The sequence below is a fragment of the Schistocerca nitens genome, chromosome 2 (assembly GCF_023898315.1).
Source record: "Schistocerca nitens isolate TAMUIC-IGC-003100 chromosome 2, iqSchNite1.1, whole genome shotgun sequence".
NCBI lineage: Eukaryota > Metazoa > Arthropoda > Insecta > Orthoptera > Acrididae > Schistocerca > Schistocerca nitens.
Window position 1 is genome coordinate 97,368,230 of NC_064615.1, and position 26,386 is coordinate 97,394,615.

The following is a 26,386-nucleotide window of genomic DNA, read 5'->3' on the forward strand; positions in this document are numbered from 1 at the left end:
GCGCCATTCGACGGCCAACACCGCGGTTCCTGGTGTGTCCGCTGTGCCGTGCGTGTGATCATTGCTTGTACAGCCCTCTCGCAGTGTCCGGAGCAAGTATGGTGGGTCTGACACACCGGTGTCAATGTGTTCTTTTTTCCATTTCCAGGAGTGTATATTAAGATAAAAGAACAGTTACATTAGATTAAGAGTGTAAAAAGGGCAGTCTTACGACTGCGCCATCACAGTAAAGGATACAAGTATTAGTGATACATAGGTAAATCTCGTAATTATTTGAAGTTCCCGAACCCTTCTGACAGAGACGAATGAAATAGCAAATGCGTTCAACGACGACGCCATTTAGAGATGTTAGAATACCTTGTTAGCTACATCTGTATCGTTCTATCTATCTTTCCTTTTTTCGGTTTTATTCCATCTTTCTTCCTATCTATACGTATATAAATAGAAGTCCTTCTCTGCGATTTTGTCTCTTTCATCCAAATTAGCTGAATTACGATGCGTTAGCACCGACGATCTAGTGAGTGTCCCTAATATTTTGCCGGCACGGTAGCTCAGCATGTTGAATCAGAGGGTTACCTGCCTACTACGGCATAGGAAGTCATTTTTATTCTTTCAACGACCTTGTCAAAGAGGGCGGATGTGCGCACACGTGTTCATGGCACTCTCTTGTCCTTCGGGTGGGAAACTGCCCCCAAAGGCGGAATAATCAGTAATGATCAACGGCGTGAGGATACAGAAGGCAATGGAAAGAATTGCATTAAAGACACATAATCTGTATCCACAGGACATGTGGCCTGCAATCGAAAAAAGTGTCATGATGATCTTTCCATTGGCAAAAGATTCAAGAATAGTCCCCAATTCGAATCTCAGCGAGGGGACTGTATGGGGGAGGTGACGATGAGAATAAGATTGAATAACCAACGAAAGGATAACGGTCTACGAGACGGGACGTGGAAAGTGAGAAGCTTGATCGTGGTAGCGAAGCTAGAATATCTGGAAAGGAAAACGTGAAGGATCAGTCTACATTTGGTTGAGGTCAGTTAAGTGAAGTGGAAAGAACACAAGAATTTCTGGTCAGATGCGTGTAGGATAATATCACCAACAGCACAAAATGGTATAACAGAAGTAGGATTCGTTATGAATAGGAAAATAGGGCAGAGAGTATGTTACTGTGAGCAGTTGAGTGATAGCGTTATTCTTATCAGAATCGACAACAAACGAATACCGACTACGATAGTGCAGATATAAATTCTGGCGTCGCAAGCTGAACACGAAGAGAGAGGGAAAGTTTATGAGGATACTGAGAGGGTAATATAGTACGTAAAGGCTGATGAGTGTCTACTAGTTTTGGGAGATTGGAATTCAGTTAAAGGAATGAGTAGACGAAACGGTTACAGGAGAATGTTGGCTTGGTAGAAGGAATGAAAGAGAAGGAAGACGAACTGTGTTCTGTAATAAGGTTCAGCTAGTAATAGCCAATACTTTGTTCAAGAACCACAAGTGGAGGAGGTTCACATGGAAAAGACAGGGTGATGCTGGAAGATTTCTGTTAGATTACGTCATGGTCAGACAGTGATTCCAATATCTGATACAACAGTCATACTCATAAATTAAGGATAATGCTGATACATGGTGAAACAACGCTCTGGTGGGCGGTTTGTGGGTTTAAATCACCTCGGGGTATAACCATGACGTGCATTTGACCTGCGGTCGTCGCATGGTGGCTCTGGCAGCAGTCCACATACGCAGAGGTGTGTTGGTGCATGTGAGAGTACGGTGCAGCGAGTAAGTGTGCAGACGTTTTCAGACGTGTTAATGGTGACTGTGTGTTGAAAATGGCTCAAAGAGTACATATTGATGACGTTATGAGGTGTACAATGCTAGGGCTACTGGAGGCTGATCAAACACAGCAAATCGTACCACGGGCCCTCTATGTGCCAGAAAGTGTGATCTCACGATTATGGTAACGATTCCAGCTGACAGGAAACATGTCCAGGCGCTACAGAACGAGACGTCCACAATGTACAACACCACAAGAAGAACGATATCTCACCATCAGTGCCCGCAGACAGCCACGAAGTACTGGAGGTAGCCTTGCTCGGGACCTTACTGCAGCCACTGGAACAGTTGTCTCCACAGACAAAGTCTGCAGAAGACTGAACAGACATGGTTTATTCGCCCGGAGACCTGCAAGGTGCATTCCACTGACCCATCACAGGACAACCCGTAAAGCCTGGTGTCAAGAACACAGTACACGGTCATTGGAACAGTGGTCCCAGGTTATGTTCACGGACGAGTCCAGGTATAGTCTGAAGAGTGATTCTCGCCGGCTTTTCATGTGGCGTGAAACAGGAACCAGACACCAACCCCTTAATGTCCTTGAAAGGGAGCTGTATGGAGGTTGTGGTTTGATGGTATGGGGTGGGATTATGATTGGTGCACGTACGCCCCTGCAACAGGTCAGATGTATCGGGACGTCATTTTGCACTAGTATGTCCGCCTTTTCAGGGGTGCAGTGGGTCCCACATTCCTCCTAATGGATGATAACGCATGGCCCCACCGAACTGCCACCGTGGAGGATTATCTTGAAACAGAATATATCAGGCGAATGGAGTGACCTGCCTGTTCTCCAGACCTAAACCCCATCGAGTACGTCTGGGATGCTCTCGGTCGACGTATCGCTGCACATCTTCAAACCCCTATGACACTTCAGGAGCTCCGACAGGCACTGGTGCTAGAATGGGAGGCTAGATCCCTGCAGCTGCTCGACCACCTGATCCACAGTGTGGCAACACGTTGTGCGGCCTGTGTACGTGTTCATGGTGATCATATCCCATATTGATGTCGAGGTACATGCGCAGGAAGCAGCGGCGTTTTGTACCACATTTGTTTCGGGACGGTTTTTTCAACTTTTCACCACTACCGTGGACTCACAGATCTTTGTCGTGCGTGTTCCCTATGTGTTCCAGTTTTGTGTGGTGCCACCAAATTCTGCATTTATCCTTAATTTATGAGCATGAGTGTAGATTGTAAGGCGTGTCCAGAAGCATATCACGATTTAGTACTGTTGACTAGTAGGCTGTCGTTTAAGAGAATAGTGAGGAAGAATCAGTACGCAAAGAAGTGGGAGGTGGAAGTGCTAATGAATGACGAGATATGCTTTAAGTTCTCTTAGGCTATAGATACAACAACAGGGAATAGCTCAGTAGGCAGTACAGTTGAAGAGAAATCGACATCTCTAAAAAAGGACAATCATATAAGTTGGAAAGAAAAACATGGGCACAAATAAGGTAACTGCTACGAAACCGTGGGGAACAGAAGAAATACTTCAGTTAATCGATGGAAGAAGGAAGTACAAAAGTGATGATGGAAATTCAGGAATACGTAAATACAAGTCGCTGAGGAGTGAAATAAATAGGAAGTGCAGGGAAGCTAAGACGAAATGGCTACATGAAAAATGTGAAGAAATCGAAAAGAGGTCATTGCAGGAAGGACTAACTCAGCATGTAGGATAGTCAAAACAACTTTCGGTGAAATTACAAGCGAGGATGGTAACATTATGAGTGTAACGGGAATTCTACTGTTAAATGCTGAGGACAGAGGGGATAGGTGCAAGGAGCACATTGAAGGCCTATATGAGGGAGAATATATGTGCAACGTGATAGAAGAAGAAACAGGATTCGATGTAGAAGAGGTACAGGATCCAGTATGAGAATCAACATTTAAAAGAGTTTTGGAAGCCTTAAGGTCAAATAAGACGGAAAGGGTAGATAACATTCCACCACCATTTCTAAATTAATTGGGGGAAGTGGCAACAAAACGACTATCCTCTTTGCTATGTAGAATGTATGAATTTGTCGACATACCATCTGACTTTCGGAAAAATATCATCCACACAATTCCGTAGACTGCAAGAGCTGACAAGTGCGAGAATTACCACACAATCAGCTTAACAGCTCATGCATCCAATTTGCTGACAAATACGTTATACAGATTAATCAAAAAGAAAACTGAGGATGTGTTAGACGACGATTAATTTGGCTTTAGGAAAGGTAGGAGGAACCGAGAGGCAATTCTGACATTTTGATTAACAATGGAAGCAAGACTAAAGAAAAATCAAGACACGTTTGTAGGATTTGTTGACTTGGAAAAAGCGTTCGAAAATGTAAAATGGTGTAAGACCCTCGAAATTCAGAGAAAAATAAGAGTAAACTATAGGGAGGGGAATAATAAGAGCGGACGACCGGAATAAAGGGCTAGGATCAAAAAGGGTGAAAGACACGGATGTAGTCTTTCGCCCTTACTGTTCAATGTGTGCATCGAGGAAGCAGTGACGGACATAAAAGAAAACTTCAGGAGTAGGATTAAAATTTAAGGTGAGAGGATATCAGTTGATGACGTTGCTACCCTGAGTGGAAGTGAAGAAGAATTGCATGATCTGCTGAATGGAATGAACAGTATAATGAGTACAGAACATGGACTGATAGTAAATCGAAGAAAGATGAAAGTAATGAGAAGTAGTTGAAATGAGGATAACGAGAAACTTAATATCACGGCTGATGATCAAGAAGTAGATAAAGTTGAGGAATTTTACTGCCTAGGTAGCAAAACAACCAATGACGGACGGAGGACTTCGAGAGCAGACTATCACTGGCAAAAAGGGCATTTGTGGCCAAGAGAAGTCTACTAGTGTGAAACATAGACCTTAATTTGAGGAAGAAATTTCTGGGAATGTACGTTTGGAGCTCAGTATTGTGTGGTAGTGAAACATGAACTGTGGGGAAACAGGAATAGAAGAGAATTGAAGCATTTGAGATCTGGTGCTACAGACGAATGCTGAAAATTATGTGGACTGATAAAGTAAGGAATGAGGAGGTTCTGCACAGAATCGGAGAGGAAAGAAATATTTCGAAAAAAACAGAGAGAGAGAAGAGACAGAATGATAGGACATCTGTTAAGGAACAAGGGAATGTTTTCCATGGTACTAACGGGAGCTGTAGAAGGCAAAAGCTGTAGTGGAATACTTGCAAGAAATAATTGAGGTCGTAGTTTGTAAGTGCTACTCTGAGATGAAGAGGTTGGCACAGGAGTGGAATTCGTAGTTGGCCGCATCAATCCAGTCATAAGTCTGATGACTAAAAAAGCAGTCATGAATTTAAGTCCTTCGCTCAAGTGAAAACAAAACCATTTCCATCCATTCGTGAGTGGCAGAACTTCTTGGAATCATCCTTTGTACCAGTGTTGGGTGGAAAAGCGTATCTCATAGCGATGTTACTTAGCAGAAGGTGTTTTGTACCAAATTTGTGTAGTGAAAGATGTATCGTAACAGTTTTTTGTGCGGTCCTTCGTAGGGGTGATACGTTGCAGGGGGTGCTTCGAACAAATGTCGTTGGCAGAATGTGCTTCCTTCCTGCGTTTCCTGGCAGAGGGTGTTTCACAGTGACATCGAGTTGCGAAACACTGGAAGCGGTCAAACAGAAAATGTAGCTCTCGCTAGATTGGCATTGGAGACGCGTTAGCAACAAAAAGTTGTAGCTCTCACAGAATTGCTGCTGGAGTGTCGGGAGATGCCACTCCAAATGTCAATTAAACATGGAACAGACAACATTCGTGACTCCTGAGTACTGTCCTGACTACGGCTGCAGTCATATAAAAGTGATGATATTCAGATGCCTAGGGTTTTTCTCTGATTTTTGAGCTTAACTCTTTGTGGTGAGCCAAATACTAAATGATGACAGATAATTTATTTGTCCATCAATAAACATTTAGCGCTATCTATGCAGAAAAAGGGAGAATCGTTAATGTGGTATGTATGGATGGTCGCATTAGTGCCACTGACATTGAGTGTGTCTTCTTCGGTGAGCAAGCAGTGACAGTTGGTGCGTTAAGTATGTGTGTGTGTGTGTGCGTGTGTGTGTAAGACAGAGAGAGAGAGAGAGAGAGAGATAGGACTCAACAATAGAGAGTTATGGCATCTGGCTAGCTCTTCGGAGCATGAAGCGGCTGGTAAGTCAGAAAAATAGATTCGAGTGGTAAAATGCAGTAACTGATAGTCCGTGTACTCATGTGTGCTGCGTAGTAGCACCGATAACAAATTTAATGCAAAAATTAAGCCAAATAATGCATGATATAAACTTATGTCCCTGTATATCTGTCGCATGAAGTGGACGAAACCACGAAAATCGTAATTATTCTCACTAATAACTATTATATTTGAATGGTTTCATTTTGCGGGCGATTTAGATGTATAAAAGCAGTTTCTGAACGATGCAGCCCTGAGAAGGAACCACTAAAAAGCAGATTTGATGTTCTGTGTACTGGTGTCGTCTTAACTGGTAATATAGCATCCAGTCATTCCCTCCGTGTAACTTCAAATTCCATGAAAGATATCAATACTGATACAGCTACAGTGCCACTTAGGAAGGACCTACAGGTCCTAGTATAGGCCACGGTCATCAAGTATACGAATAGCGGGAATGGAAGTGTTTCACAACTCTCACATTGTTCAGGAGAATCAATACCAACGCATTTCTTTTAGACATAACTTACCGGTGCCCAAAATATTGAGAAGGTAACCTGGTACCATGATGTTATGGTGCCCACCTCATCAATGTAAAACATAATGAGACAAGTGAAAAAATAAATAATTTATTGAGAACCTTGCAAGTGCCACACCAGGAAGTTGACTGGTTCTAAGCGGCACTAAGACAGTTTTTTTTCTAGTTCCATTAATACAGAGGCGCTACGGTACAAATATACAAAGGTAATATTTTACCTAGGAGAATTTTAGTCAACAGAAAGCGTTTCACATTGCTTTTAATTTCTTTTGCAAGAGAATAATATAATCAAATAAAAGACAAAAATCGGTCACTAATGACTTCGGTTTCTTACAGAGCTCTATTCCTGGGATTACGTTGAGGTTGCAAAGTTGACTGTAAGACTCCCTGTGCTGTTGAGGAGGAAGTGGCGACATCGTCAACAGGTTTTTTTGCTTTCCAAATGATCAACATGTCTTGTCTTTCAGATTGAGTTCGGCATGTCATACATTTTACAGGGTCTTTCCTCTTTTGAATACAACGACACGTTTTCCATTCTTTTGCGTAAAACTTTTTAATAGATATTTGAGATGGATAAGTATGATACGCCTTGATCTTAATGTATTTAGAAATCCTGCACGTCTGAGTTGACAACAATGTTTCAGCAGCGTCTTTAAAGTCAAAGAAGTCAGTCGCATGCATTATAATTACATGAAACGGTTTCATAGCCCTAGTCGACTCAAGAATCTTTAGTAAATCACGCGGTCCAAAGGCCTTTATTACCATTCTTCGCACCTCTACAACTGCTAAATTTTCGCTTGAGATATTATAGGGTAGTATTTCTCTTTATGAGGCTGATACCAATAAGATCAACGAAACACATACAAGGGTTGAACAGCAGATGATTCCGTCGTAGGTTCATTTAATCAGAGCACGACTGTCGCAGATGACCCACGATATTTTAGTGGGAATCTGTAAGATAAAGACTTTGTCTATCACGAAAAGAGTAGGTTGTCAAATCTGAACGTGCCACTTTCCGACAGCAGCAGAGAAGGATATCACTAATTGGCAAACTCATATGGAGTAATGTCTGTGACATTAAAATTAAAGGAAACCTTGAGTAGCAGAAAGGACCAAGAAGTCGCTCTTGTCGCAATACGTTTTCCAGTACATTATGTGAAAAGTACCTGTGCCCCAAGTAAACGAATTAGGGCTCTACGTAAAAGGCAGAAGATATCACTACACAAAGGACTCAGTACATCCCCGTTTTAAAGCGAAGTGGTTCTCAATACAGAATGGGAACGCAAGAATTGTCTCCTGAAGTATATTTTGGTATTTAGAAAAAAAGAAGCACACATCAGAAAGTTAGAGGAAAATGTACTGTTATGGACGAAATAGGAGAAAATAGCAGTTTACGAAAAATTGACATAGTAGGAAGGAGATCAGAGAAAGAAATCTCACACTGCAAAACGCTGCCTTAACTATCCAAAAAGTAAGTCATGTTACAGGACTGACTTACAATAGTTATTCATTGCATATTCTCATCAAAGAAACGGATTACGACAGCTCTTGATCATTTCATGACAAATCAGTTTCCTGAAATAATTCAAGCCACAATGAAGGATAACGATGCATCACAGCAGCGAAACAGACACTGCCAGGCTGCCTATTGTCTTTCAAGAGTTTATCTTATGACATTTAACAACTGATTTATGTTTTAACTCAATATTCCAATGGCCCTGGAGATACTGTTTTACGATATGTCGGTGTAACAAATTACATAAGAAGATGTGCGAAATACAAGCTGGGTGCTAGACGTACTGCAGGTAATATGAATTAATTACAGGTGCTCTTTACGAGAGATGTGTAAGTGGTTAGAGAGTTAACCTAACAAAAGAACATAGTAAACTATATACGAGAAATTGATTGCTAAACCAATAAGAAAAAAATTGATGCATCTTGAAGCATTTTCGTTGTTTTATTACATTCTCATTTTGTACGGTGCTTTTTTACAGTACTTTTTTTACGCACAGCTGTTACAGTCGGTAACCAAAGTTCATACACAGTATCAGTGTTGTAACTTGTCCCTTGTAAAATAAGTTGTTCGCATTCTTTTTGTTACAACATCTTAACTCAGGACAACGGTAGGTTGTCGACTACGGTATATTAACGATGGTTAGTGGTAGTTATTGAATGTAAGAGCCTTGATTACGTTGTATCATTGTAATGATTTGTTGTATACTGGCTACTGCCACCATTCAGTTTTGACTATAAAATTAGTGGTTTACATCACTAAAATGTAAAACATTGTGAGATTTCACCAGACACATAACATACAGAAATAACACGATATATTATGCTATTTAGAGCTCTTATAAATTAATGCCGTGTTTGGGGTTTCTGAGTATGAGTTAAATTGTAGTTCTGTTTCATACTTGTGTGACTTCTTTCGACACTGTGCTAATCTTCCTGGTATTATACGTAATAATTTGTCTCCGTCCCCGTAAAATTTCTTCTCTGGTGCTTATCCTAGTACCTGACTAATTAAACCTGATTTCCTTTAAGAGATTGTTCTATTGTTAAGCGTATATACAGATTTGTATCTCGCTCTTTCAAGTGTTTGTTATTACTCGCTTTATCTTTCCACTTCAGTTTCAACCTTAACCATTAGCAATTCATTTCGTCTTTTATTGATCTTTCCCCTCCCTTTTTTTTACGATCCACCTTTCACTTCTATAAGCTGTATCTATGCAAAATTATGTACTAAGTAGGCCAAAAGTTCTGTTGAACATATAATTTATGCCTTTCTAAATTCGTCCTGTATTGGTTTCAACTCGCATTGCATTTTTCCGTTATGAAACTTCCTATCATGTATTCATGAATAGAAAAATTAAGCAGTATCGGGACATATACACTGGTTACGAGAAGCTTGTCTCTTTCCTCACCTCCCGTTAACAATGTTACGAGACTCTAATAAGGTGTTAGTGGTGTGTAACAGGATCGTTTAGTTAAAAGTCTTTCAAGTGCTTACCCCGTCTTGCAGTGAAGTTGTTATGAACATTGTTCCATTTTTCTCGTTTGCCAACGAACCGCTAAATTGCGGAACTGTGTGCTGCTGAATGCGGAGGCTACAGGATCGTAAAAATACCCATTAAAACTTTCCAGGCAGTCACAAATGGGTAAACTTCAACACGCTGCGCGAACACTTCTATAACAATACGCCCGAAAGACGTCTGGAGTTTGCTCGCAAAAGGGAAACTGCGATGGGAACGAGGGACATTTAAATATTTCGTGCTGATTACCACGCACTGTTACATTATTCTGTGTAATCTTACATGAATCTTAATAAGTTACTCTAAACCTCAAGGATTCTTTATAGGTCTTTATTTTTCTCCAATTCATGGAAAATTCATACAGTACTCTATAGTAATCGGAAGTCAGTGTCACTTTACTATAAGATAACTTCCAGTTTATTCAGGTAACGAACACTTGTTTTATTGCCATGAAACAAGTCTTGAATACAACCATATGTAATAATGTCCATAATTACTTAAAGAGGCTCCTTACCACGTTGTAGAATCGAATTTCGGTATGCATTAGAACCGAACCGAACTGATTTCAGGATGCTTGGTTTTGAATATTTTATGTCACCAGATACATATTGACGCAACGTTTCTTCCATCTCTCTATGGCACATTCATATTCATCACAAAGAAAATAGCAGTACTTTATGCGAATAATTCTTTTGGGAGTGTTTATTAGTGCTTTATATTGGAAAGAAAATAGTCATGGCACTTTAGGACTGTGGCACCGCAGTGAGAATGGAACTGTTAGAATAGTTAACTGTCTTAACTAGTGCTTTTGTAATGAAACGTTCGCGGGAGCATACTTAGTTGTCATACTTGTGTGACTGTGCACTTACAGCGGGAATGGAACATTAAAATATTTAACTGACTTAGTCCTTCAAATAATAAATTGTTCTCTGCGAAATAACAGTGAAATAGAGGTGAGTATATACTGAGGTGACAAAAGTCATATGATAACTCCTAATATAGCGTCGGATCTTCTTTTGTCCGGCGTAATGCAGCAACTAGCGTGTTCTCAAAAAGTCGTTGGTAGTAACATAGTCCCCTACAGAAATATTCAGCAATGCTGCCTCTGTAACCGTCCATAAAGGCGAAAGAATTGCCCTTACAAGATTTTGTGGACGAACTGACCTGTGGATTACGTCCCGTAAGTGCTCGAAGGGATTCACGTCGAGCGATCTCGACGATTAAATCATTCTCTCGAATCATCCAGAATGTTCTTCAAGCCAGTCGGAAACAATTTTGGTTCGATGACATGACGGGTTGTCATGCATAAAAATTCCGTAGCTGTTTGGGAACATGCAGTCCATAAATAGTTGCAATGGTCTCCGGATAGAACGTATCAATTTCCCAGTCAATGATCGGTTCAGCTGGACCAAAGAACCGAAAAAATTCCAAGTAAACACAGCGCATTCTATTATGGAGCCACCACCCACTTGCACAGTCCCTGGTTCACAGTTTGGATCCATGGCTTCGCGGGGTCAGCACCACGCTCGAACCCCACCACAAGGTCTTACCAGCTGAAATCTGGACTGGATCGCGGTTTTTGCAGAAACCAACCGATATGTCCACGAGCCCAGCAGAGGCACTGAAGGCGATGTTATGCTGTTAGCAAAGGCACTGGTATCGGTCATCTGCTGCCATTGCCCAGGAACATCAGATTTCTCCACGCTGTCCTAATGTATGAGTTCGTCGAACGTCCCACATTGATTTCTGCGTTTATTTCACTCAGTGTTCCTTGTCTGTTAGTACCGACAATTCTAAATTGTCTCGGTCGTTAAGTGAGGTCCGTTAGCCACTTCCTCGTACTTAGTAGAGGTAATGCCTGTAATTCTTGGCACATTCTTGAAACTGTGGGTCTCGAAGTATTGAAGTCACTAACGATTTTCGAAATGGAATGTCCCTTCCGTCTAGAGCAAACTACGATTCCGCGCTGAAAGTCCGTTAATCAGCGTCGTGCGGCCATAATCACGTCGGAAACCTGTTCATATGAATCATCTGAGTACAAAAGACGGCTCCGCCAATGCACCTCCTTCTTATACTTTGTGTACGCAATACTGCTACCATCTGTACAGGTGCATATCGCTATCCTTTGACTTCCGTTACCTCGGAATACGATGTTTGGAAATAACAACCAATGAAACTGCTCAGTTTATTAAGTAATTCTAAGATCACCATAAGCTATGGTACGGCAAATATTCATACCAGTGAATCATGGGCAGTAAATCTGTGATGAGAATGTCTCATAAAAATTAGCAGGAAATTACCAACTTCATTTTCTGTTAGTACACTTATGTCTTCTTGAGGAATATATTTTACAAAGAACTGGGGTTCACAATAAGTTTCAGATTTCCATAGCAATCCACATTTGCAGCCACTTCTTTATCAGAGACGGTTTCATGACTTTCATGATATGCTTCCTCAAGTATAGGGTAACAGTGCCTACCACTTGCTGCATCTGTGTTAGACGTTTCAAACACTGACCGATGGCCTTTGTAGTCTGGTCCCTTCAACGCCTCCCCCAACCCCTCCACCCCCACCCCGTTTCAACTACTTGTCCTCTTGCCGCTGTATTACCCAGACTACCATCAGTAACAATAGTAGTGTTTGAAGCCATAGAAATAATAGCTACGTTATCTGCTTGAGTCTCCCCGAAATTCCGAATCTTGTACGTGCTCTTTGGCAACCTCTTCCTAGCAGTTCTGTACACAATTAGCCTGAACTTTATATATCAAGCAACTATGCCACATAGATAAAGTCTTCTAGGTGTAAAATAAATAGCTATGAATGGCAATATGCTTTCTCTAATGAAACAAACCTATCAGAAATAAGCAATTAATATCTCTATAAAATTTAAGTGTGTCCATAAATTGCTTCCGTCGTCTTACATGTTTTTAGTAATTATTCTATATGTTCACTTCCAGGGGAAATGATTTATATTTTACCTCAGTGGCTAACATTTTGGAGATAATTTGTGAAACAATATTATCTGCAATGCTTATCTTTCAATAGAAGAAGTATATCACAGCACATAATCAGTAAAATTGGATGTAACTAGGAATTGAAGTATCGATAAAATTTCGAATATATGAACGGCGAAGAAGAATACTAGCTGTAAATATGCTTACAAACGTCTCCCGTATTGATTTTATATTTTATCACGTAGGAAATGAATTAAAAATACCATCTTTTATATCAGAAGATATGAGAAGAGTAAATCCATTAGTGATAAATGCTAGCTGATTTCAAAACCATCTCCTAGAATGAATGCCAGAAAGGAGATCGACTAGATGCATTCATCCTTTACTCAGTTGATCGCCGATGTCTCATGCCTACCAACAAAGATAAATAAAAGTGGTATTCATACTTATGAGGGAAGCTGTTATGAGTTTATTATAAACAATACAATCGATTGTTTGTAGTAAATGATGTCATAAAAAGCGTTTAAGACCAATGGTACCTACATTCCCAGTGTCACGTAAAATTTTAAGTTACGATGAACTAATAAGACTTCCGTGAGTGCAGACTGTCCTTTTTATAACGTTGACACCTTGCCGGGAATGTTTCTTCAAAGACGCCACATACAAAGTGTCCCAGGAAGAATGGATATGAGAGGAACGCTTCATTTGAAGATACCGTCTATTCCGACACAGGACACATTTAATGTAAGTTTGCTTTTAGGCTAGTTAATAGGTTCAGTCACTTCGGAAGAGCGAATGAAGAGACGCAGTTACTTCATTCTTTCGAAAGTTTAAGTGCTGAACACCTTGAGGGCTTTCCTTCTTTAGCCACTCCTGACTGCAGTGCACTTCCAGTATGACGGACCACTTCCACATTTTACCAGACGTCTTAGGGAACGTCTCAACCACACTTTTACCTTAATCGCTGGATAGATCGTGGTAGTACAACTAACTAGCCACCAAGATCGCCAGACGTTACGCCGTCGGAGTTTCTCTTTTAGGGCTGGATGAAGTCTGCGGCTTAGAAACGAAAGGTGGATAAGCGAGATGAAATGCTTGGTCACATGATGGGCTCTGCTGCCATTATTTGTGAACCCGTGGTGGAACTCAATCAATCAACGCTACATGTTCTCGAAAGAGTTCTAAAATTGCAATGAAATAGACGGCGGAATATTAAAACATTTACTTTGAACAGTACAACAGTGATTTGTACAATAATTCTTAGAGATGAATCCGTTAAAAAATATTTATTTTTCAATTCACAGTTTGCGACACACATGTTTTAATGTTCACTAATACTTGTACATGTGTACAAGTCCAGATCGTTCCTGTCACATCTATGAATATTGACCGTTCCTCCTGTGACGTCCTGTATAGGTGCTTCCACGATGTATTTCCACGTGATGTTCATGTAGAGAACATGTGCATCCTCACTGACTTCTTCTCGTCACTTCTTCGCGTTAGATCTCTGGAAGCACCCTAATAAGCAAAAATACGGATGCAAAAGAACTGGAACGTTTCTACTGAACACCTGCTCTGTTTAACCTTTAAATCTAAAGAGAGTGGAAGGGCTGACCCAATAAAGTGAATATTTCAACACCATTGTGTTTATTAACTACCAAAAACAATCTTACATAAAAATTGACAGACGCCACTCAGGCAAGATTATTTACGAAACACTCATTACATAAAATCATAAGCAAGTCTATAAATCATTAGCCAACGGTCTCCCATAAACATTGAGAAACGCCACTAAGGCTGAATTTGACCATAACTATAACAAAACAACTCTAGTTAAGACACGTTATTTAAGACCCTTTCAAATCCAGTACTTTAATATTACACGTAAAATAACAGTGGGAACACAGCCTCAATTTTAACACGAATACTTAGAACATATTTACTAAAACGTATCTTGGGCAATCTTGCCAATTACTAGACTAGAGAACCTTGCAGAGCGAACCACGAAATTTTTCAAATGCCCATTTGCTTGTAAGATGGGCATTTACGGCATATAAAGTTACAATTTTGTACAATTTAAATGTGTAACAACAGAAGTTAGGCCAAAGCTTGTGAGGCCGAGGTTTAACCCCGAACGGTGGAGCCGACTGAGGGAAGTAATACTTAACTTCAACCAAGACGTGGCTCCGTTGCACACTCCAGATCGAGTAGGCCACCGAAATGTGAACCAAGCAAACGCTAAAGATGAGGAACACACAAGTTCAGGTGAAGTCCTCCACCCGTAAGACAAACTTTTAATCTAAAGGGAAGCTCTGCGCTTCAGTTGCCCGCTGCCTCAGCTCACTCAAACACAGACAACAGGAGGCCAAAAATCTTTTCTTAACTTTAACATTGAAGATTGACCACTAAATCAACACTAAAAAATCAAGGCTAAACAACTACTAATTTCACTTGCAAGTCCTTTCCTTAAGTGAAACGGTACCTGAGAAACAAACGCTAACAGTGGGAAATGAACTGGCTCACGAGAACCGACACTCACTAGAACTTAAAGACACACATATTGGCCACTTTAAGTAGGCCTGCAAAGCTCAACGCGGTAACCTTTAGAAATAAAAACTCAGATTGCCCGCAGAGGACATATTGACATGGATTAACCGATGTTGTTGTTGTGGTCTTCAGTCCTGAGACTGGTTTGATGCAGCTCTCCATGCTACTCTATCCTGTGCAAGCTTCTTCATCTCCCAGTACTTACTGCAACCTACATCCTTCTGAATCTGCTTAGTGTATTCATCTCTTGGTCTCCCTCTACGATTTTTACCCTCCACGCTGCCCTCCAATGCTAAATTTATGATTCCTTGATGCCTCAAAACATGTCCTACCAACCGATCCCTTCTTCTAGTCAAGTTGTTCCACAAACTTCTCTTCTCCCCAGTCCTATTCAATACCTCCTCATTAGTTACGTGATCTACCCACCTTATCTTCAGCATTCTTCTGTAGCACCACATTTCGAAAGCTTCTATTATCTTGTTGTCCAAACTAGTTATCGTCCATGTTTCACTTCCATACATGGCTACACTCCATACAAATACTTTCAGAAACGACTTCCTGACACTTAAATCAATACTCGATGTTAACAAATTTCTCTTCTTCAGGAACGATTTCCTTACCATTGCCGGTCTACATTTTATATCCTCTCCACTTCGACCATCATCAGTTATTTTACTCCCTAAATAGCAAAACTCCTTTACTACTTTAAGTGTCTCATTTCCTAATCTAATTCCCTCAGCATCACCCGATTTAATTTGACTACATTCCATTATCCTCGTTTTGCTTTTGTTGATGTTCATCTTATACCCTCCCTTCAAGACACTGTCCATTCCGTTCAACTGCTCTTCCAAGTCCTTTGCTGTCTCTGACAGAATTACAATGTCATCGGTGAACCTCAAAGTTTTTACTTCTTCTCCATGAATTTTAATACCTACTCCGAATTTTTCTTTTGTTTCCTTTACTGCTTGCTCAATATACAGATTGAATAACATCGGGGAGCGGCTACAACCCTGTATCACTCCTTTCCCAACCACTGCTTCCCTTTCATGCCCCTCGACTCTTATAACTGCCATCTGGTTTCTGTACAAATTGTAAATAGCCTTTCGCTCCCTGTATTTTACCCCTGCCACCTTCAGAATTTGAAAGAGAGTATTCCAGTTAACAGTGTCAAAAGCTTTCTCTAAGTCTACAAATGCTAGAAACGTAGGTTTGCCTTTTCTTAATCTTTCTTCTAAGATAAGTCGTAAGGTTAGTATTGTCTCACGTGTTCCAACATTTCTACGGAATCCAAACTGATCTTCCCCGAGCTCCGCTTCTACCAGTTTTTCCATTCGTCTGTAAAGAATTCGCGTTAGTATTTTGCAGCTGTGACTTATTAAACTGATAGTTCAGTAATTTTCACATTTGTCAACACCTGCTTTCTTTGGGATTGTAATTATTATATTCTTCTTGAAGTCTGAGGGTATTTCGCCTGTCTCATACATCTTGCTCACCAGATGGTAGAGTTTTGTCATGACTGGCTCTCCCAAGGCCGTCAGTAGTTCTAATGGAATGTTGTCTACTCCCGGGGCCTTGTTTCGACTCAGGTCTTTCAGTGCTCTGTCAAACTCTTCACGCAGTATCTTATCTCCCATTTCGTCTTCATCTACACCCTCTTCCATTTCCATAATATTGTCCTCAAGTACATCGCCCTTGTATAAACCCTCTATATACTCCTTCCACCTTTCTGCCTTCCCTTCTTTGCTTAGAACTGGGTTGCCATCTGAGCTCTTGATATTCATAAAAGTGGTTCTCTTCTCTCCAAAGGTCTCTTTAATTTTCCTGTAGGCAGTATCTATCTTACCCCTAGTGAGATAAGCCTCTACATCCTTACATTTGTCCTCTAGCCATCCCTGCTTAGCCATTTTGCACTTCCTGTCGATCTCATTTTTGAGACGTTTGTATTCCTTTTTGCCTGCTTCATTTACTGCATTTTTATATTTTCTCCTTTCATCAATTAAATTCAATATTTCTTCTGTTACCCATGCATTTCTATTAGCCCTCGTCTTTTTACCTACTTGATCGTCTGCTGCCTTCACTACTTCATCCCTCAGAGCTACCCATTCTTCTTCTACTGTATTTCCTTCCCCCATTCCTGTCAATTGTTCCCTTATGCTCTCCCTGAAACTCTCTACAACCTCTGGTTCTTTCAGTTTATCCAGGTCCCATATCCTTAAATTCCCACCTTTTTGCAGTTTCTTCAGTTTCAATCTGCAGTTCATAACCAATAGATTGTGGTCAGATTCCACATCTGCCCCTGGAAATGTCCTACAATTTAAAACCTGGTTCCTAAATCTCTGTCTTACCATTATATAATCTATCTGATACCTTTTAGTATCTCCAGGATTCTTCCAGGTATACAACCTTCTTTTATGATTCTTGAACCAAGTGTTAGCTATGATTAAGTTATGCTCTGTGCAAAATTCTACAAGGCGGCTTCCTCTTTCATTTCTTCCCTCCAATCCATATTCACCTACTATGTTTCCTTCTCTCCCTTTTCCTACTGACGAATTCCAGTCACCCATGACTATTAAATTGTCGTCTCCCTTCACTACCTGAATAATTTCATTTATATCGTCATTCATTTCATCTATTTCTTCATCATCTGCAGAGCTAGTTGGCATATAAACTTGTACAATTGTAGCAGGCACGGGCTTTGTGTCTATCTTGGCCACAATAATGCGTTCACTATGCTGTTTGTAGTAGCTAACCCGCACTCCTATTTTTTTTTTATTCATTATTAAACCTACTCCTGCATTACCACTATTTGATTTTGTATTTATAACCCTGTAATTACCAGACCAAAAGTCTTGTTCCTCCCGCCACCGAACATCACTAATTCCCACTATATCTAACTTTAACCTATCCATTTCCCTTTTTAAATTTTCTAACCTACCTGCCCGATTAAGGGATCTGACATTCCACGCTCCGATCCGTAGAACGCCAGTTTTCTTTCTCCTGATAACGTCGTCCTCTTGAGTAGTCCCCGCCCGGAGATCCGAATGGGGGACTGTTTTACCTCCGGAATATTTTACCCAAGAGGACGCCATCATCATTTAATCATACAGTAAAGCTGCATGTCCTCGGGAAAAAATACGGCTGTAGTTTCCCCTTGCTTTCAGCCGTTCGCAGTACCAGCACAGCAAGGCCGTTTTGGTTAATGTTACAAGGCCAGATCAGTCAATCATCCAGACTGTTGCCCCTGCAACTACTGAAAAGGCTGCTGCCCCTTTTCAGGAACCATATGTTTGTCTGGCCTCTCAACAGATACCCCTCCGTTGTGGTTGCACCTACGGTACGGCCATCTGTATCGCTGAGGCACGCAAGCCTACCCACCAACGGCAAGGTCCATGGTTCATGGATATCGTAAACAAATTAAACACTTGCTAATAATAGCTAATGAACTATCATTCTGCACATACATCAATATTATGCGGAAGCAGAGCACACGCTTAGCAAGAGGCATCAAATGAATTCGAACACGCATAACATCACGCGTGCGGCAACGTCTTATCGTACAAAGAGCGATCACAAATACAGTTAACTAAACGCTCTTAGTAATAACTTATGTGGGTGTCTTGATGCTGGGGCGATTTTGCGAAGATGCCAGACCATCACTTCCCAAGACCTTAACAGCGTGTCCCTCCAAGGAAGCGGGCACTTTCACAGCTCACGTGGTTGGCGGAGAATGCACAGCGAAGGCCAACTCCGGCCGCGTCCAGTATAACCACGTGATAACCGCCACCCGGCCTCAGGCACGCCGTCTTCGCTCCTGGCGCGAGCCAATCGCCAACTCGCGCACCGCCGCCTTTCGTCCTCAAAGCGTTGTTCCCCTTACTCGCGGTCGGCGCTCGCTTAAGCCGGCCCAAGCCCCAAGACAAACCTCTGTACTAGGAAATCGATCGTACTCGTGTCAGAGATACTACTGGCCGGTCCGCCACGACTCAGAAACATTGAGGTATAACGTTCCGTCCACGACGAGGTCGGAAGATAGAGGACAGATGCCTGAAGTGGAAAGGAATGGGCAAAGAAATTGACCGCGTCTCAGTCAAATGGCCACGCAAGTATTTCCTTAAGTCAACGCAGGTAAACCAAGTCTGATTGAACGGAAGATGACTGACCATCGCCCCGCTTCTCCTCCTTCATGCTAGTCCAACGCCTTACTGCTGCACCATCAACTCTAACATTGCTCACAACCAACAAGAACCACATGATAGTTTCAGTTCCTTCTCTTTTCTTCTTTTATTTTCATATGTTCAGATCATTTACCCAATTAATACTAATTAAGTACTGCAACAAATTTTTTCTCGGCGGTTTCCGTTTAAAAGATTGCAGAACGTGTTGTGAGACATAGTGGAATATTCCCACTTCAGACCATATGGTTTCATAAGCTTCCCACTTCAGACCATATGGTTTCATAAGCTTCAGATAGGTTGAGGCACTACACGTAGCCTTCTAAATGGCGTCTGTAACGGAGGTGCCCTAGAAGCAAAAACCGGATACAGCAGATATTCGTAGGCCTTTGCAGAATGTGTAAGGGGATGTGGCAGTGAACAAAAGCACGATGAGTCGTTGGGCGAGGCGACAGTCATCACCACAACAGTGTCTCAGAAACCTGTCCGATCTCCAACTTTCCGGTAGGCCGGACACAGCTGTGACTTCTGCAGTTTTGGATCGTGTGGACACACTTTTTTATGACGGATCACAAACATCTCGCCGCACACCTGGATGTGTCTGTTGGTAGTGCTGACACTCTTCCGGCAGATGGTGTGCTCATAGGTGGGTAATCGCTGGGTTCCATAAAGAGCAACGAACTGCCATCGGTGTGGAATTGCTTCCACGTTAGGAGGCTGTTGGTGACAATTTTTTGTCGAACACAGTCGCAAGCGATGAACAAGGGTCCGTCACTTTGAACCGGAAACAAATCAGCAAACCATGGAGTGGCATCACATCACCTATTCCCCGAAGAGAAAGTTCAAAGCCACACCCTCAGCCGGTTAAGACACGGCGATAGTCTGACGGTGCAACGATCAACTCATCGCGCTACCCTCAGGAAACAGAAGTAACAAATTAAGTGAATTCGTCGCCACAAAGATATTCCTTCTCCATGACAATGCAAAGCCTCACACAAACTGCACACCCAAGAGGAGCTCACAGAACTTCTTCCTCACCTGCCCTAGAACCCGGTTCTTGCACTTTCCGACTTCCATGTGTTTGGCCCAATGAAAGATGCATTCCGCGGGAAACAATACGTGGATAATATGAAGGCTATTTATTGGTGCAGCAAAACATTCGCACCAACGTCGACAAATAGAGAGGTACCAAGTCGTCATACGGGCCCTCCCACTAAGGTAGTGTAAATCCATTGTATTGGAGCTTACGTCCATAAAAACGATTTTTTAGCCAAACGAGTTGGGAATACTATGGTGTACTGGAATCCTGAATAAAATCAACCTGTTTTCCGAAAAAGAATGTCTTGTCATTACTTAATGAACGCCCCATGCACTTTTACTGTCTCTGCCTTGAAATTCTTCTAAATTTAGCGATTCTGGAAATTTGATACTTTAGCTTCCTCTACTGCTTCTATAAAGTGTATTTTTAACTCCTTGGTAACTTCCTGCATTGAAGATTTTGTTTATTTGCTTTCCTGATATCCTTGACTATCTGTTTTTCCGGCTTACTCTACAAATGTGTAAAAATATCAATCTCTTTTTCTTATTGGTTCTCTTATTTATATATTTTGACATACACTGCTTCTTAATTTCCCAACTTGTTTGTTTCTTAATGGACATATAATCTTCCTCGAGAATGATTTCTCTAAAACCTTTTTGTAACTTCTAATTCAGTAACTTGTAATTTAGTGTTGGCCATTCACAAGCGTAGAGGAATTATGCTTTCAGTACCGTGTTCTAAAGCATTTTTTTCAAATTGCTTGGTACGGTCTTCTTATAGTAAATATTTTTTACGACGGCAGATTCCCTTTCGATTTGGTACTATTTCATTTGGTGCAAATTTTTGATAACCAGTTCCTAAACTCCACCACTGCCAGTCCCAAGTCCGGGGCCTCATTTCACAAGTGATGAGGAAGGAGGAGGGGGAGGAGTAACACCTCGTTAAAAAAACCTGGGTCTATCTGACTCCAGATGGTAGCACCCTGTAAGGGCCCCTGCCTAGGGTTACTAGGTGAAACCTGGTCAACGGTCTCAAAGGCGGTAGAGGAAGTTCAGATTCCCAACGGCGGAGAGAGCGGAAGAACTACCTCCAGGACTCACAATCTTGGTTGTACATTTTGTGGCCTTTGGGCCACACCCAAAATAACTTTCATCAATCATGGAAGTGTGTGATGTAAACTATTTTACCCCAGGTGGACGATCCACCGTACGCCAGTACGTCAGCAGACATGCGGATTCTGGGGAGTCTGCAACATTGCACAAAGACAAGTAGGAGTGTCTTGGAATCTCATCCAAATTTCAATATAGGCAATCAACGTACCTAGCAACTTTCAATGCAAACTCATTGTTGAAAACTGGAAAACTAAAACATCTAACAGATACGCTAAAGAACCACAACATACTCATAACAGAAATTCAAGAAACACGATACATGGATACAGATACCTTCGATTCCGAAGGTTTTAGTATATACAAAGGGAAAGTAGGACCGAGAGTAATGAAAAATGTACCACATCTTGGGACAGCCTTTATAATCAACAAACAAATCTTGAACTCAATAGTTGGCTTTGATTCCCAATCAGAAAGAATCTCAAGTCTTACATTCACAAGCACAAACAAAATCTACACAATTATCAATGCACATGCCCCTATAAACGAGGATAACAGGAAAAACAAAGAAAAAGTGGAGACCTTTTGGAATCATCTAGATGACATTATTCAGAAAATTCCAGATAAAAACATCATCATTCTTCTTGGAGATTTTAATGCACAGATTGGTAAGGAAAAAAAGATATACGAAAATAGTTGGAAACTATCCTGCACACAAGAGAACAAACAGAAATGGTGTGAGACTAATAGAACTTTGCCAAACACACAATTTAATTCTCAAATCCACAGCTTTCAAGAAACTACCACGAAGACAAAAGACACGGGTATCCCCAAATCCTAGCCGTGGGGAATTTCAACTTGATCATGTGGCAATCAAGAAGATTTCTAGTAAAGAAGTCCTGAACATTAGGGTACTCAGAGGTGCAAACTTGAATTCAGACCATTACCTTTCTAAAATTAAGTTCAAAGTCATCCCAAACAGGAAACGCAGCATGAAACAAATTAAGGGTCGGAAGTGTAGCACAGAAAAGATATTAAAATCAGATGAATTCACAAAAGCAACGGAAACCATTCAGACACAAAGCTGGGGGGATATCAAGGAAAACCTCATTACTACAGCCGAACGGATAGCACCTAACAAAAAAAGTAAAAAACATGCCTGGTGGTCGCTGGAATGTGATGTCCTCATTGAAACAAGAAAACAGGCATGGCAAAATTGGCAATCACAGAAAACAGAAGAAAGTAGACTGAATTTCATTACAGTTAGAAAACTGGTAGATAAAAATATAAAAAAGGATTAAGAAGACACATGAAAACAAAACTCTCCTCCAAATTGATGAAGAATTTGCTAAAAACAACACAAGGAGCTTTTACAGAACTTTCAAACAAAGGTTATCAAGATACAAAGCACCCACCCTCCAATTTCGAGATGTAAATGGGACCATCGCTCACAACAACACGGAAAACTGCAAAATACTAGCAGGCTACTTTGAGAAACTCTTGAATTGTGAACCCATCCTTGAAAAATTTGAATCCATTCCAAACAACCGTGAGAAGCCGGATTCAGAACCACCGACGATTTCAGAACTTAAAAACAACAAGGTGTCCGGAGAAAATCAAATAGTGGCCGAACCATGGAAAAAGGCTGACAAAAATGCAGTTACATCCCTAAAGTGTGTTTTCGATCAAATCTGGAAAGAAGAAGAGATCCCCGCAGAATGGAGAACAGATCTCATCCACCCTACCCACAAGAAAGGTTTGAAGACAGACCCCAACAATTACAGAGGAATATCACTGCTGGATATAACGTACAAGATTCTTTCTAAAGTCCTTTTGAACAGGGCAGAGCCGCAATTGGATACGCAAATCGGGGAATATCAGGGAGGTTTTTGAAAGGGTAGATCGTGTTCGGAACAAATACTAAACCTCAAAAACATTATGGCGTACCAAAAATCAAGGGCAAAGACATACGTAATCTCCTTCATTGATTTCAAAAAAGCATATGATTCGATTGATAGAGAATCTCTGTTATCAGTCCTGGAAGAAATGGGTTTGGATAAGAAAACAACTAATATTATAAAAGCGACCCTTACAAATACATTTTCGAAAGTTAAATTTATGGGCGAACTATCGGAACCCTTTGAAATAAAAACGGGAGTGCGACAGGGCGATGGGCTCTCACCGTTGCTGTTCAATTGTGCGCTTGAGAAAGTAGTCAGGGAATGGAACACAAATATTAAGAGTGGTATAAGACTGGGTTGCAAAAAGAAGAACCTTAAAGTAAATTGCATTGCTTTTGCAGATGATATGGCCCTGTTTGCTGAAACAATGGAAGAAGCACGGGAGCAAATCCTTGAACTAAAGAAACAAGCAGCTAAAATTGGTCTTCACACCTCCTCTGAAAAAACTAAGATAATGACAAACATCAAGCACTCATGTAAATACCTCAAAGTTCAAGAACAGAAGATTGAAATAGTAAAAGAATTCAAATATCTCGGAGAATGGATTACTTGGAATGCTGGGGAAAGCAAAGCAATGGAATCCAGAAAAAATAAACTTGAATTGGCCTTCCAACTAACAAAAAATACATACAACAAAAAAAAACCTTTCATGGGGGTCCAAAATTACACATTACAAGACAGTGATTAAGCCAGATGCACTGTATGCAGCAGAAACACTTAACATGAATTTCAAAGGCCAAATGGAGAAACTTGAGGTAAAGGAAAGAAAAATTTTAAGAAAAATCATTCGGCCAAAATTTCACGACAATAAGATTATATACATCAAAAATGAAACTCTCTACAAGAAAATTGAAAAAATTTCAGATTCTCTGCGAAAAAGGAGAATAAATTTTTATGGTCATCTTCTCAGAATGAATTCCAACAGTTTAACTAAACAAGTCTTTGACTTCTTCCGTAACCGAAAAACGAAGCCCAACTGGTTTAAAGAAACTGAGAAAGACCTAGTGGAATTAAATATTTCAGAAAATTCACTTATTGATCGAACTGCTAAATTAATTACTAAAGATGAAAACGTAAGGTTCCAAGACAAATCCACACAAAAGTCCAAATCCTTCATCTCGGAAGAAGAGAGGAGAAGAAGATCAGAAAGAATGAAGAAATACTGGGCCCTAAGAAAAGAACAACGCACAAAGAAATGATTGATCCAGCGTACCCCAAAGAGGGTGAAACGAAAGAAGAAGAAGAAGTATGTCTGCTAGAAACTGTACTGTTAATTCATGAGTAGTTCTTTGTAACCATGTGACACCTACATTACCCCCGACAATTTTCTTTCTCATTGGCCAGCAGCACGTATTATGTCAAAGAACGACAAGTTACATCTACTCTTCTACGTTTTCTCTGCAATTGACATTCTTTTAACTCGTAATTACGTCACGACGAGCTGGTCACGGAAATTTTTTTGATTTACAAGTGATCTGGCAATGTTGTTCAGTTTTTAGCGATATTATACGATAAATATATGTTTCTTTCATCTATGTTAGAGGTTGTTTGTTCTACAAAAATTATAATTATACAATGTCTGTGATGTGCATATCATCGCTGAATTTCCCGAATATAATTTATTGCAAGCATATAAGTACGACTGGCGAAAGTTACCTAGCAAACCTGTGAGACAAATAACTGATAGTATAACAAACAGATATAATTACTATTATAAGCGTGATCACTTACATAAAATTACCAATAACACAGAAACTGGAAGATATTCGAAAATACATTGCAGGATGCAGTACTGTAAATTCGTCATAACATCTGAGACATAAAGCAAGCAACTACTAAGTTGTAAGTAAGCGTTACAATTCTGCATTATATTTTATCGAAATATAAACTAAAAAACCAATAACATAGACGTAGGATATATACTCTTTTAACGTAACATACTGCGGTATGCGTTGTAGAGGACAACACTACTAACATAAACGTAAGCAATATACTTTTATCGTACAATACCAGAATCGTACAAACATTGAGCTGAAAATGGCAAAAATTGTCGAAACTGGCTCATCGTGTTGTAGATAAAACGTGTTCACTGCAGTAAAAACTTGAAAGAATATATAAATAATATGTCGACATCTACTACCTCTTAGCCTCCTTTTGCTTATTAGAAATCGTGTGGCAATAATTCAACCAGATACATTCATCTAAAATGTGATAGGCTTCTGAGACAAATGATAGCTGCAGCCTCATATCTCCTAGACGAGGCAATCTATGAGAAAAGCATCATCTGCCTACAGCTTGGGTAATATTCAGCCATATCTCCCTACTCAAAGTACACTATGTGATCTAAAGTATCCGGAGACCCGGCTGAAACTGATTTAAAAGTTAGTGGTGCGCTCGATCGGTAATGTTGAAATTCAGTATGGTGTTGACCCACCCTTAGCCTTGATGACAGCTTCCACTCTCGCGGGCATACGTTCAATCAGGTGCTGGGAGGGGAATGGCAGCCCATTCTTGACGAAGCGATGGACTGAGGAGAGGTATCGATATCGGTCGGTGAGGCCTGGCACAAAGTCGGCGTTCTACAGAATTCTGGTCAGGACTCTGTGCAGGCCAGTCCATTACAAGGATGTTATTGACGTGTAACCACTCGGCCGCAGGCCGTGCATTATAAACAGGTGCTCGATCGTGTCGAAAGATTAAATCGCCTTCCCTGAATTGCTCTTCAACAGTGGGAAGCAAGGAAGCAAAATGTGCTTAAAACATCAATGTAGGCCAGTGATGTGACAGTGCCACGCAAAACAACAAGGGGTGGAAGCCCCCTCCATGAAAACACCACCACACCATAACACCACCGCCTCCAAATTTTAATGTTGTCACTACACACGCTGGCAGATGACGTTCACTGGGCATTCGCCATATCCATACCCTGCCATCTGATTGCCACATTGTGTACCGTGATTCGTCACTCCACACAACTATTTTACACTGTCCAATCGTCCAATGTTTACGTTCCTT